The sequence below is a fragment of the Danio rerio genome, chromosome 7, assembly GCF_049306965.1.
Source record: "Danio rerio strain Tuebingen ecotype United States chromosome 7, GRCz12tu, whole genome shotgun sequence".
NCBI lineage: Eukaryota > Metazoa > Chordata > Actinopteri > Cypriniformes > Danionidae > Danio > Danio rerio.
The window spans coordinates 17,273,755-17,286,859 of record NC_133182.1 but is presented as its reverse complement, the minus strand read 5'-3'; positions in this window follow the sequence as shown (position 1 = coordinate 17,286,859).

The following is a 13,105-nucleotide window of genomic DNA, read 5'->3' as shown; positions in this document are numbered from 1 at the left end:
TATTTTTTCATAAGGTCATTCGTCTGCGATAAAAAACGCGAACGAGAACTCCGCCACTGGTGACGATTCCAGGTGGCTAAACAGCGAGATTCAGCAGGTGTCCGACTTCTGATGTAATGTTTGAGCCCTCCTCTTACTGCACACGCCTGCTCTCGTTTACAATGCAGCCAAGGCGAGGCGCACCTCAAACGAGCCTATAATTACGCCCTATTCACACAGGGCGTCAGCGTCAACGCTTCCCATTCACTTTGAATGGGTGACATCAGGCGTTGCCGTACTGCATTGTGGATCCGTCGGCGCCGCTTCAGAAGCGCTCCTCGCTGCAGAAGTTGGGACTAGCTCAACTTTTCAAGCGCCGACGGAAGCGTCAGCCAATCAGATCGCTGTATACAAATACACCAGCTCAGATAGTGGCCTATTGCTGACTGAATTTCATTGGCTGATGCTTTTATGACGATCGCTTCAGCCCCAACTTCAGACACGCCTTCAGTCAAGCATTGACGCTGATGCCCCGTGTGAAGCAGAGCGTGAGCAGCGCGTGTGTTTTCAGCGTCCATGTTAACAGATTACCGTACGTTCACACCGAAAGCGGCGAGAGCGTCCAAGGTCGCTCTGGCCGCCCTGGCGACAACGCTGACTGCCTTCAGCTCCGGCGGCGAGAGCGTCAAAACTCGCTACATTGATCTCATATTTAAAGGAGCCGTTGCAGCATATCAGTTACATTCCTGCATAAGGCATGTTTTTAGCGTGAAAATGTTGCGCACTTTTTTATCAAATTCATATAACAATGGAAGATCAAGTTGCGTGTGGTGTGGCTTTGCTCTATTTATCCAATATGTGTCAATATGTCTGAAATATCCTGAAGCAGCAGTACTGTTTTGTACTGTCACATCGCGTGAGATTCCCGCTTTTTAAAGATAAATTTATATAACATTAATGAACATCAGTAACTCGCCAGTGACTTATTTAATGTATGTTCCTGTAAGAAAACATTGTAAATAATTGGAAATCCGGCGACGGCAATAATCAAACCCTTGGGAACAACTGTGGTCGGAACCAAAGTTCACAGGTCTGTGTTCCCTGAACTGCTATCAAGCGGTGGACGTCTTCATTCTGATTGCTTGCCGCCGAAACGCGTCATAGCTCATTACCATAAAGTTGACTTCATTTCAACTCTCCTCGACGCTCACGCCGGCGAAGACGCGCAGCTCTGCTCCTCGCCGCTTATCGTCGCCTATCGCCGCCGGCTCTCATTGAAAATGAATGACTTCCGGCTACTTTGACGCTCTCGCCGCTTTCGGTGTGAACGTACGGTTAGAGCTTTCATACCGCACGCAGCAGCAGCGCGTCAGAGCGAGGCGTGAGGGTCTATTTTTGACGCGCTGCTCAAGCTCAATTAAAGTGACAGTGCATTGATAATGACCAAAACACATCGAATGACAGTAAAAAGTAGCAATTTTACCCAATAAATGCGTTAATAATGTCAAATGGTTTATATATAGTCATTCAAATGAACTTAAAACGATTAAAAACGGCAACAAACATTTATTTAGGCCCGAACTACAAAACCGAATGTAAAACAATTTTACTATCAGTTTTGCTTAAGTTGCACACTAGTTGTAGGAGAGGGGAAATGGAATATTTACGGGATTTGTAGTCCATAGCGAAGTGTATTGTGGGTAGTGTAGTGCGACACGCATGCTGGATTATGTGAGCTCGCTGTGTTCTGTGCAGCTAAGCAGAGCAAGAAAGTTTTAATCGGCTTTGTTTTATGTTCACTCGAATTATTCCTACCGGGAGCTGTTTGCACTGTGAATCTGACAACACGAAAATAAGTAAAAGAATGGCATGCATTAATTACTTTTGTCCGTCTCATCATCTGCACGAGCATGAATTAACGAGCTGTTATTCTGCCGCTGGACATCACTGAAGCGGAGAAATTAACACTAGTTTGATCATGTATAAATATCATTATAACTATATTGTATAAATATGATTATAACTAGGTCTACAGCAACCTGATAATCAAAAAACAAATGACATGATATCACAAGCGATTGTCTTCTGACTGTAGACACTTCTCATATAAGTTAGCTTTAGAAGCATACAGTACTATTTGATCTATAAAATTTGTAAAATAAATATTTGGTTTTAGGTTGAACGTTAGACATTGGCGTCGGCCTGACATTGACTTCTGACGTCAACATGATTTTCATTTCCAAACAAAATGAAACTTTCCCCATGACGTTGGGGTACAACGTCAATCTGATGTCATGTTGATGTCTTATACCTACTGGGTGTTTAAGGCCATTTCGGTCATCATACAGTAAACATCTGTCATCTTCTCATCAGTGACATGCATGGGTTAATGTGTGTGATGATTTTGGACATCTTGTACACTTTTAATGCTTTCAATCAGTTTGCTGAAATTATAAAGTGCCCATGTCTTGAGGTCATCATAATGCGATTTACCTACTATGTGTGATCTGATTGGACAGGAATCACAGGATTGATTTTTCTAATCCCCATAGACAAGACAAAATAAAGTAGTGACTGCAGGGTGAAGGAAAGTAGTGGAGTAAAAGTACAGATACAGCACTAAAAATGTACTCCAGGGAAAGTAAAAGTACACATTTTTAAAACTATTCTAGTAAATTACAATTCCTGAGAAAAATTACTCCATTGATACTCAACTAATCAAATTGGTTGCATTTTAGTACCTGCTTTTCCCATGGTTAGTGTGATTTATTATAAGGGGTGCCCAAAGTGGGGGTGGATCCAAATGCAGCATAACTGGAATTTATTTAAACGGTCCAGAAACATCAATTAGAATAAACATATGCATGGCAAAAGCAATGCATGCTCAGACATAACAGGGATGACTAAAATGACTACAGATGACAAGAGGGTATATGTAGTAATGCAGACAATATGATAACAAACAAATTAAGAAACAAGGGGGATGGAGATAATAAGCAACCAAGGCAAATTTTGGAAACACAAGAAAGGTAGTGTGATGGGAAATGGCATGGAAAGCAAGAAGGCAACACAGAAGTAACCAGAACTGAAAAAAAGTTTGTGCCATTTATTTATCCGCTGTGATTTCGGGAATAATTTACAGTTATGTCATACACAGACAATCCTCAAAAGGCAAACCAAACATATTTCAGTGACTTTACAAGAGAACGCCTGGTGGCTGATACATTTAACCAAAGTACTACACTAACAATTAAGAATGAGCATTTTTGATTCTGGCTTCTACTTCTGTGGAACTACTGGAGATCAGATCAAATTTACTGATGGAACCAGAGTTGAAGTGAAAGGTACTGTGCAGTCTTCAGTATATTGTTATGATCATTTAATGTTTATAGTGCTTCTTGGTCATCAATGTCAAATTCTGGAAAAATATCAGTTGGCAAATGTCACATCAGCAGAGTAAATGTCAATATGTTTTAAACATTTAGAAAACAATATTAAATCAGGAGAAAATGACACAAGAACCTCAGAAAACGGTAGGTGTGTTGCCTTTTTATTTTTAGCAAAGAAGCTGAAATTTCTCAGTATTTTTCTGGACTTCTTAGGTATGAGCTGAATCAAATTTTAATGTTTGTTTTATTTTGTAAAAGTTTGATAACAGTTCTTCCAAATTTTAAATAGAAATATTGACATTTAGAGAGAAAAAAAATGTTTTGGGGATATTTCCTCATGGTTTATGCAGATTTCTTTAAGTAAAAGTAAAAATATACTTTAAGACCCTTTGAAGACCCTTATGAAAAAAATTTTAGACTTATATAGGGCTAAACATTAAGGATTTTTTTAATGGTCGGGTTACTGTAATCTTTTTTGCATTAATAGATTAATATTGCTTTATTGTTCCCCGATTAGGGAATTTAGTTTGGAGAATTTGCTGTAAAAACTGTCTAACAGCCCTTGTGTATTGTATCGTTATAAATAAAAACTTGAATATGAAAAAAAGTTTTGAGATTAATTATTGGTGACTGGGCGTCGGCCCGATTAAATACACTGTTAAAAAAATTCTGTAATTTTACGGTTTATTTCCGGCAGCTGGGGTGCCGGGAAAAAAAAAAAAGTAAAATAACGGCTTCTAAATTACAGAAATTTACTGTAAAATAAGGTTGAATTACAGATTTTAACCAGAAATTTAAAATTAATGAAATTTCTGTAGTTTAATGTCTGTTATTTTACAGTAAATTTCTGTAATTTACTAGTCGTTATTTTACGGGGAAATTTCTTTACAGTGTTGCTTTACTTGGACATTGGAAAATGAAGAACTGTTTAAAATAATTTAAGACGACAACACAATATTTCAGCGAATTTAAGACATTTTAAGACTCCGCAGACACCATATTATTTGTGTGACCACACAATTGTGATGTTAATTGGCAAAATAACCCTCATTTTCAATCTCAATCATATGGAAAAAAAAATGTATTCTGTCAAATTCTTGTTCTAAAATTTTTTTTTTCAGAATTAACACCTAGTTAATGCTGAGAATTTTTTATTGGTCTCTTACTTTCTTTTTTTTTTTAGCTATGTTACGAACCGCATAGTTTTGCTGCGTGTATGTTCCTTCTGTCTCTCTCTTTCTCTCTCTCTCTCTGTACCGGCCCTGTCATTTTCTCAGGTACCGCCTACTTTGGAGCACTATTGGCTGACAGGACTGCCAATCCTAATCAGCCGTGTGACGATGACTTCTCTCTCTGCCAATCGCGTTCGTTGCAGAGCCCTTTAAAAACGGAAGCGGCAACGGGAGAAATCAGCTGTTGTTGTTTTGGCGTGTTGTCTGTTTGGTGGTGTCCGTGTGCGTTGTCGCTGTTACTGATGTGTGCTTTGATTGAGAGCAATTGATGTTGACTTTGAGTGAGTAACTGATGACTTTGAGTGAGATTTGTTTGAGAGTTCTGACGTGTGTTTCTACATCTATAGCCCGCTAATGCTCTATTCAAAACCTTCTGTGATTTGACAAGGGAGATCTGTAACAACATAGTAAGTCACGTGACATACATATTTGCACGCAGGATTATTGATGTATAGACACACTAGTACCGAAGTGCGCTAATTTTGTATTTTTATTTATTAGTTAGAGTAAGTTCAGAGCGCTTTGCGCTGAAGACTTTTCTTTTCATATTGTTATTTTCTTATTTAGTGGATTGGGGAGGAGATTAAGGGAATGTTTTTGTTACATTTATTTCTTTGATTTCCATGCGCAAACTTCAGTTCCCTCTCCTTGTCTTGGTTCTTTTCAAATTTATCTAATTGTTTGTAAATATTGTAAATAATGTGGGAGCAATAAATCTTTTGCGGTGCTAATTTGTTGTTTGGTGTTTTCTTTTGCCATTTTTCAACATCAGTTTATACTTTGGTTATCTTTGTTACTCCTTTTAATACAAATTGCCATCAAGGATCGTAACAGCTATATATGGTGTTCTCTGTGGTGTTACTTAACTGATGATCTGTGAATAGCAAACATAACATGATAAATCAGCAGTGTCTACTAATGATGCATGTTCTGAAGATATATTTTTCAAGCTGACTTTTCTGTTTGGCGGCATAATAATTTTGACATGTATTCTTCCTCTAATTTTGGGGATTATTAGAAAACACAAACTGCAGAAACATAAAGGTGAACATTTTAGACATGGTTGAACAGATTTTTGAAATGACTATTTGAAATGACTTTAGAAAGCATTTTCATTTTATCGTTCAAAGCAACATTTATCATTAAAGCAACATTTTCTCTGTTTTGTTGCAGTTGCTGAATGTCAAACAAGACAGCATGATGACAAGGTAAACTCCACAAACCTAAATTATTCTAAAGGCTACATAAAGCCATTCTCAAATGAGTTCTGTCTCTTTGTTCTGGTTGTCTTTGTACACTTTGTGAGACACTAAAATTCCATTTCCCCCAACTTCTAATAGTTTGTTTAATCTTAAAAAAAGAGAAAACAATGCAAGTAATTAAATAATATTATATCTCATCCTGTTGAGCAGATTATTGGATTTAAGGGCTATAAAATAATAATAATAATAATAATAATATTTTTATACATAAATTATGTATAAATAATTATTAATAATACTATTATAACATTGTGTACATTAGGAATAGGAAAACATTTTTTTTATAGTTCCATTTATTATTTAATAATTATGTTTGAGCATTATTGTTTTTCATGTTACTTGGTGGTTTAATGAATCAGCATAAAGATGTCATATGATCTGGATTTGCATCTTGAAATAAATGTTTGTACATCTTTGCAGGAAGAGGATTCAGTAGAATACGCAGCTGTGGATTTCTCAAAGAAGAAACCCCCAAATTCAAGAAAACATGCTGAGGACTCCGTTTACACTGATACCACTTAAAATATAAACCTTAAACATAACTTTTGTACAATAATTATGGCTCATTTTTGACAATTAAACAGAATTATGGTTTTACATTCCAAGAAATTTTTAAGGTGACCAATATTTTTCTATAATGTCTATACCATTTTTTTTGCAATACTGTACCTAACAAAAGTTAAAAATAATAAAAAAAGAAAAAAAATGTTTGCAATTAACTTTACCTTACTCAATAAATCTATTTCTCATTTTGGTTTCTTAATCCAAGTGTTCCTCAACTCTCAAATTGTAGTGATGTTTGAAGTTCTATTTAATATTCATATGTGTGCACTTTACTTCTTTTATAAGTGGATTTAAGGCATGTATTTTAAAAACTGAATAAGCTAAACTCAAAACTGATGATTTGATAAAATTTTTCGGATTTTATGGGTACCAAAATCATCAAATTTTAATCAAAATTTGAACTGCTAATATTAGCTGTCCACAGGCCTGTTGATTCACAGGTTTGTCATAGTTTTGCACCAGCATAAACCACACCCCCTGATATAAATAAAGCAGACTGGTTTCCTCATCTTAATCTCCTCGTTGGATTTACAGTACAGCAATGGTGTGTTTGTTAATTTCAGCGCTGTTGATGGGTAAGTGGTACTGCGCTAAAAATACTTTAATTGCAATATAAGAATGAATTAATTCAAGATTGAGTAAACAGCTAAGATATCATTTTTACAATCTATATATTATCAGAGTTTTACATATAAACATAATAAACCTGTTTTATTCCTCTGTGGGTTTTTTAGGTTTGCTTTCACTTGTCAAATCATCACAGACAGTCAATATATCAGCTCAACCAGGAGAAAATGTTACTATTTGGTGTAAACACATTGCAGGTGTTGGAAAGCACATACACTGGTTCAAGCAGACACACGGGGCTGTTCCGCTTGGCATTTTATACAAGATGTTACCCTATAATATTGAAGTAAACGCAACATATTTAAATCATTTTGCACCAGACCATTTTGTGATGTCTGTGAATCGCAAAAACACATCCTTAAGTATTTTGAACATCGATATTACTGATTCTGGTCTCTACTTCTGTGGGTGGTGCACTTGGAAGATTGTATTTGGTGATGAAGTACATCTAGACATTAAAGGTATTATTTCATTATCAGAAATACTATACGGTAACTGCTTGTATAGATTATGTACTGAAGATTTTTGCAAAGTAAAGTGGTAAATCTGTATGTTTCTTAGAGCAATTTATTAGTGATGTGGTGTATAGAAGAAGTTCTGTTAAATCACATGTTGAATTTTTTTTTTATTGCACAGTGAAAAGTGAAACACCACTGAATAATGAAACCAAAGTTATACATACAGGTTATTATAATTTTCTTTCATTCTCAATGTTTAAATATTATATAGAAAAAAAAATTTCATCTAGATGTAAAATCTGAGGTATTTTAACAGATCTCAAGAGTGAAATTTTGACAAAAGACTGTCCTGGAAACATCTTCTATAACCTGACCTTTATTTTTGGTGGTATTATTGTTGTCTTCATCATTTCCCTCACTCTTGGCATTATCAAGATCATAAGAACACTTGAAAAAGGTAACGGCACAATTTTAAAAAACTGTACAAGTGTGTTTAACACTAACTATATAAAACCTCTTCAAAAACTAAATGTCGTTTCTTTGTGTTTTCACAGATGCAAATCGCCATGTAACACATCACGAGGTAACAAATAATCTTTTTTTAAATTATTTTGTTTACATATGTTGAAACAAACAAAAAAAGAAACTACATAAAATAAAATTCTCAAATAAATTGTAACGCTTATTTAACTCCAAAGTCTTTTCCAATATCAGTTTTTATCAATATTCAAACATTTCTCAAGTGATATCAATGTTCTTTCGCATTTGACTTTTGACAGAAAAAACTGTAACGTGTCTGTCAATAAATCCATTTCAGGAGGCTCATTCATCTGTGTATGCAGCTCTACGATTCTCAAAACAGAAAACCAGAAGTGCAGCTGGACATAATGAAGATACAAAAGTTGTGTATTCTGCTACTAGATGACACACATTCAAATATTGTCATGCTTGGGTATATAGAAATGTATGATTGTAAAATATATTTGAGCTCTCCAAACTTCAGAAAAAAACGAATATCAAATTTACAATTACTTTAATAAATGGTTACTAAATTTGAAATTTAAAAAAAAGTTATGTTATAAGCTGAGAAAATATTATATACTGTTCATTCTATGTCAATGAAGGACTACTCACAGGGGTGTCAAACTCAATTCCTGGATGGCCACTGCACAGTTTAGTTCCAACCCTGTTCCAAAACACTTACCTGAAGGTTTCAAACAAGCCTGAAGGACTTAATTAGTTTGATCAGGTGTGTTTAGTCAGGGTTGGAACTAAACTGCAGAGCTGCAGCCTTTCAGGAGTTGAGTTTGACAGGAGTCCTCTTAGTGCAGCTGGGCTCCTCAAAGCTCCAATAGACTAATGTCACATGGCTGGCATTTCAAAAGCGAAATCGAGGCTGCGGTGGAAAGAAACCCAGAAGTATTGCCTGGAGTCACACAAGAACATTGTGTACCTGGCTGTAAATCTTATCAGCGAAGAGAAAGTGACACAAATTTATAATTTCACTGCCTTCCGAGTGACCCCAAGGTCTGTTCTGAATGGATAATGAAAAAAAAAAGGATATCAGACCTTATTTTCAACTAAGTTAAGAGAAATGGCACTAGTTAGCTAACAATATATTTCATATTTACACAATTTAGATGCCATTAATCAAATTCAAGTTAATGAACTGATTCTTTCACTATATGAGACCTGTCATGATACAGAATTTCGGCACCAATCGGTACTGAAATTTTAAAAACATCCATTTCCTGCTAACATTTAATCAACTTTAAGCACATTCTTTACCACCGCTGACTTGCCATAGTATTTACCAGTGCTCAACAAAAATGACTGTGGCCGTGAAGGTCATCAGTTCACTGCACTTTACTGATGTTTATGAAAAGCAAAAAAAGACGAGCGATTCGCTGATGACTCAACTGGTCTTCGCTTCAGAGTCCGTGTATCTGTGTTTGCACTGTGAAGAGCATTAAACGGTCTTTTCTATTGAGCACTGGTGAATATGCCAACTCAGCTGTATTTAACAACTACCTCTATGGCACTTAAATGTTAGCAGGAAATGGACGTTTTTAAAATTGCAGTACCAGGACATTGCTATTAGAGACAACACAAGAGTGTGCTACAGAGAACTGCATTGTTTTATCGATCACCGGGTTACATAGGCAGAAGCAGGGAAGTGTCCCCACTGTGTTTACCTGGTGCATGAACTGAAGCCTATAGGAGGACACCTAAGCGTATTACTCCTAAAGAGATTCTAGTTTTGTTTGATGTCTAATATGATTTAATTGTAAATGAACCTTAACTAAATGGTATAAAAGTGATGTTTACACAATATTTGCACTTTAAAACAGCTGAAGGTTTGTAGTCAACAGCATGTTGTTGCAATTTTTTACACTGTCCTATACTTCCGGGTTTCTTCCAACTGCAGGCTTACTTTCGTTTTTTTTTTTTTAAATGGCGTATGCGTGAAATAAGCAAATACACATTTCTGCTATTTGCTTACAGTAACCATGTGCTTCTCACCATAAACAGTTCATCTGCTCGTGATCATCTTTCAAATAAATTTGTCATGTTTGGTGTTTATTGACAGTTTATGACTTCAACGTTGTAGTGACAAACCCAATAGAGAAATTGATGTATTTCAATGTACAATCTATTTATTATCGCTTAGTCATGGCCTGATGAGTATACTGTATGCTAATATGCTTCTCCCTCATTTTATCTCCTCAAGTTTGCTTTGACGTTTAGCTGGGTTTGAGGGTTGGGTTTCACTCATGTTTGACAATGCTTTGCTCAGGGATTAAGGAGGAAAGGTAACCGTTGATCAGGAAGAGTGTGCTTCTTCTTTACAACGGGGCATAGCCTCATCCACTTCACTGTCTTTGTTGTACAGCAGTGCATATGTTACAGCTAAGTTTCTCTATGTTAGCATGTTTTATTCTACTGTCTGCATATTTAAACATGTACAGTTGAAGTCAGAATTATTAAACTCCCTGAGTTATTAGCCCTCCGTTTTTTTCCCCCCCATTTTCTGTTTAACAAAAAGATGCTTCAACACATTAATAAACACAAGTTTATTAATTATTAAAAAACTAAATAAAAAAAAACGTTATTCATTAAAACTAATTTCTTATAACTGATTTATTTTATCTTTGCCATGATGACAGTAAATAATGTTTGACTAGATATTTTTCAAGACACTTCTAAACAGCTTAAAGTGACATTAAAGGCTTAACTCGGTTAATTAGGTTAACTAGGCAGGATAGGGTTATTAGGCAAGTTATTGTATAATGATGGTTTGTTCTGTGAACTGTCGAAAAAAATATAGCTTAAAGGGGCTAATAATTTTGTCCTTAAAATGTTTTTTTTTTTCATTAAAAACTGCTGGAGTAATTGGAGTGAGCTAAATAATTGATTTGAATACACCATCCTTAAGCTGCTTTCTGTTTTCGATTATGAATTCAGAATAGCAGCATAAGCTTCAAGCCTTACAATGTTGGCAGACAATCTTTTAAAAAAATACACAAAAACATTGTTAAATGTCTGTGTGAAGCTCTCAGCACAAAAGTTACTTTTTTCCATCCACCAAACTGACCCCAGCACAGCTCTCACATCTAAACACCAACTGCCACACGCTTGACACAAAAATTTCCATAACCACACACAAAATACCCCTTTGCCTTTAAGTGAGGTGATAAGTCACTGATGATAGCACCTTAAAAATAATAGCCGAGAATCTGAAAGTGAAACCTAATTAAAAACAGGTTTAAATTAAATTAAATAAATAAATAAATAATACAGCAAAGAATGCATGCAGCATTACTAACAGATTTGCTGGTCACAAATTAAATGTCATTTGTGAAAATAATTTGGTATCAAATAACAACAGAAGTTGCTTGTATTACATTGTGTCTTTTGAGCAAGACCACACATTAATGGCAATTAAATACAAATAAGTGAAATTACCTGAAAATGTGGCGTTATATTCTCCATATGTACTTAGTGTTTCCTTTAGGATTGTTTACAGCTGTGGCGGCAGGTCTTTTACACAAATCTACCAACTGTATGGCGTTATTTCAATGACAATTGAAGAAATTTTGTGAGCAAAGTATTACAATTTGATACCGCATTTATGTAATACGAGCATGTGAATCTCTTGGCTTGCATGCCGATTTCCTCTGCTCGTGCACAAACCTTCTTGCGCCCACAAATATACGCTGCCTGAGCGCAGATCTTTTTACGCGCTCTCAAATATACGCTGCTCAAGCGCAGATCTTCTGGTGCGCTCTCAAATAAACGCTGCTGAAGTGCGATTTAGTGCATTTATGTAACGAGTATGTCTCCAATATTTATAAGATTCGCTAGGAATATTTATGAATGTCTCCAATAGACCTACAGAGGGGCATTAATGCGTCCTGAAGTAAAGTGAAACAGCAATAAACTCCCGCAAGATAAAGTCATTGTATGCAGAACCCCAGACCTTTTTCTATAAATAAAGTATAATTATGGAAACTGTGTTCATCTTAACTGAAAGCTACATTGTGTTTGTTGGCCACATGCATCACGCACCTGTCAGTCAGTCAGTCAGTCAGTCTGTCTGTCAGCACGTAACCTTAAAGGGTTAAACAAATAACATACATCACTACTACAAGTACAGTTGCACTGTTTTAATTAACTTACCTTTTAATGCATTTTGGTGCAATTATAACCCGCTATTAAAAAAACAATGTTGTGAATGAGAAGCTGTAATGTAGCCTTAGCGGCAAGAAATTTGGTGCGGCGCCCCACCATGGTAGAATGAATGTAGTGGAAACCATGGTATATAGTACATGCTTAAATGTATTTATCTGCTTGTGTTTTATACAGTATAATCTAAAATACATTTTTCTTCAATGTGATTTCTGTTGGTTTTCAGTGCAATTATTTTGTTGTGTGCTGCACTTGCATTTCTTGCTGTTTGTTTGAAAAATATGATATGATATGCAGCATAAATAGCATTAATGTTTTGCACCTATCTTTGCCTGAATTAGTCTAAAAGGCACATTATACATTTTAAATGGCATAAAAAAGACAATTTTTTTTGTTGATTCTTTCAATGCATAATATAATGTTTGTCACCAGTCTCCTTTTTTCTATATAAGGAGCATTATTTAGATGGAAATTGAGTACTGTGCCACATATTTAGCATATGTATACTGTATTTCAATGCACCATTAAGGCATGCAACAGAATGCAAACCACAAGCTAGATCTTTTCACACCTTGACTAATGGTTTCACAAATAGACATAGCCCTACAGAAAGACAGCACAAAAACAATGCATTCAATTCACAGTGTTCAGGTTGCGGTCAGCCTTTGTTTCTAAAAGTAACATAGCATAAACAACCACCATTACGCATGCATATAGGTCTCTGTAAGTAAAATTTTCCATCCACGCATCAAGCTGCAAACAGATGTTTAGAATTTGACCATCAAAATTACCAACCAGCCCTCCAAAAGTAAAAAAAATAAAAATTGTAATGCACTGTATACATAATAGTGCATTTTATATAAAACATGATATGTAGGTGCCAAATTCCAAGGTATGTTATTCCT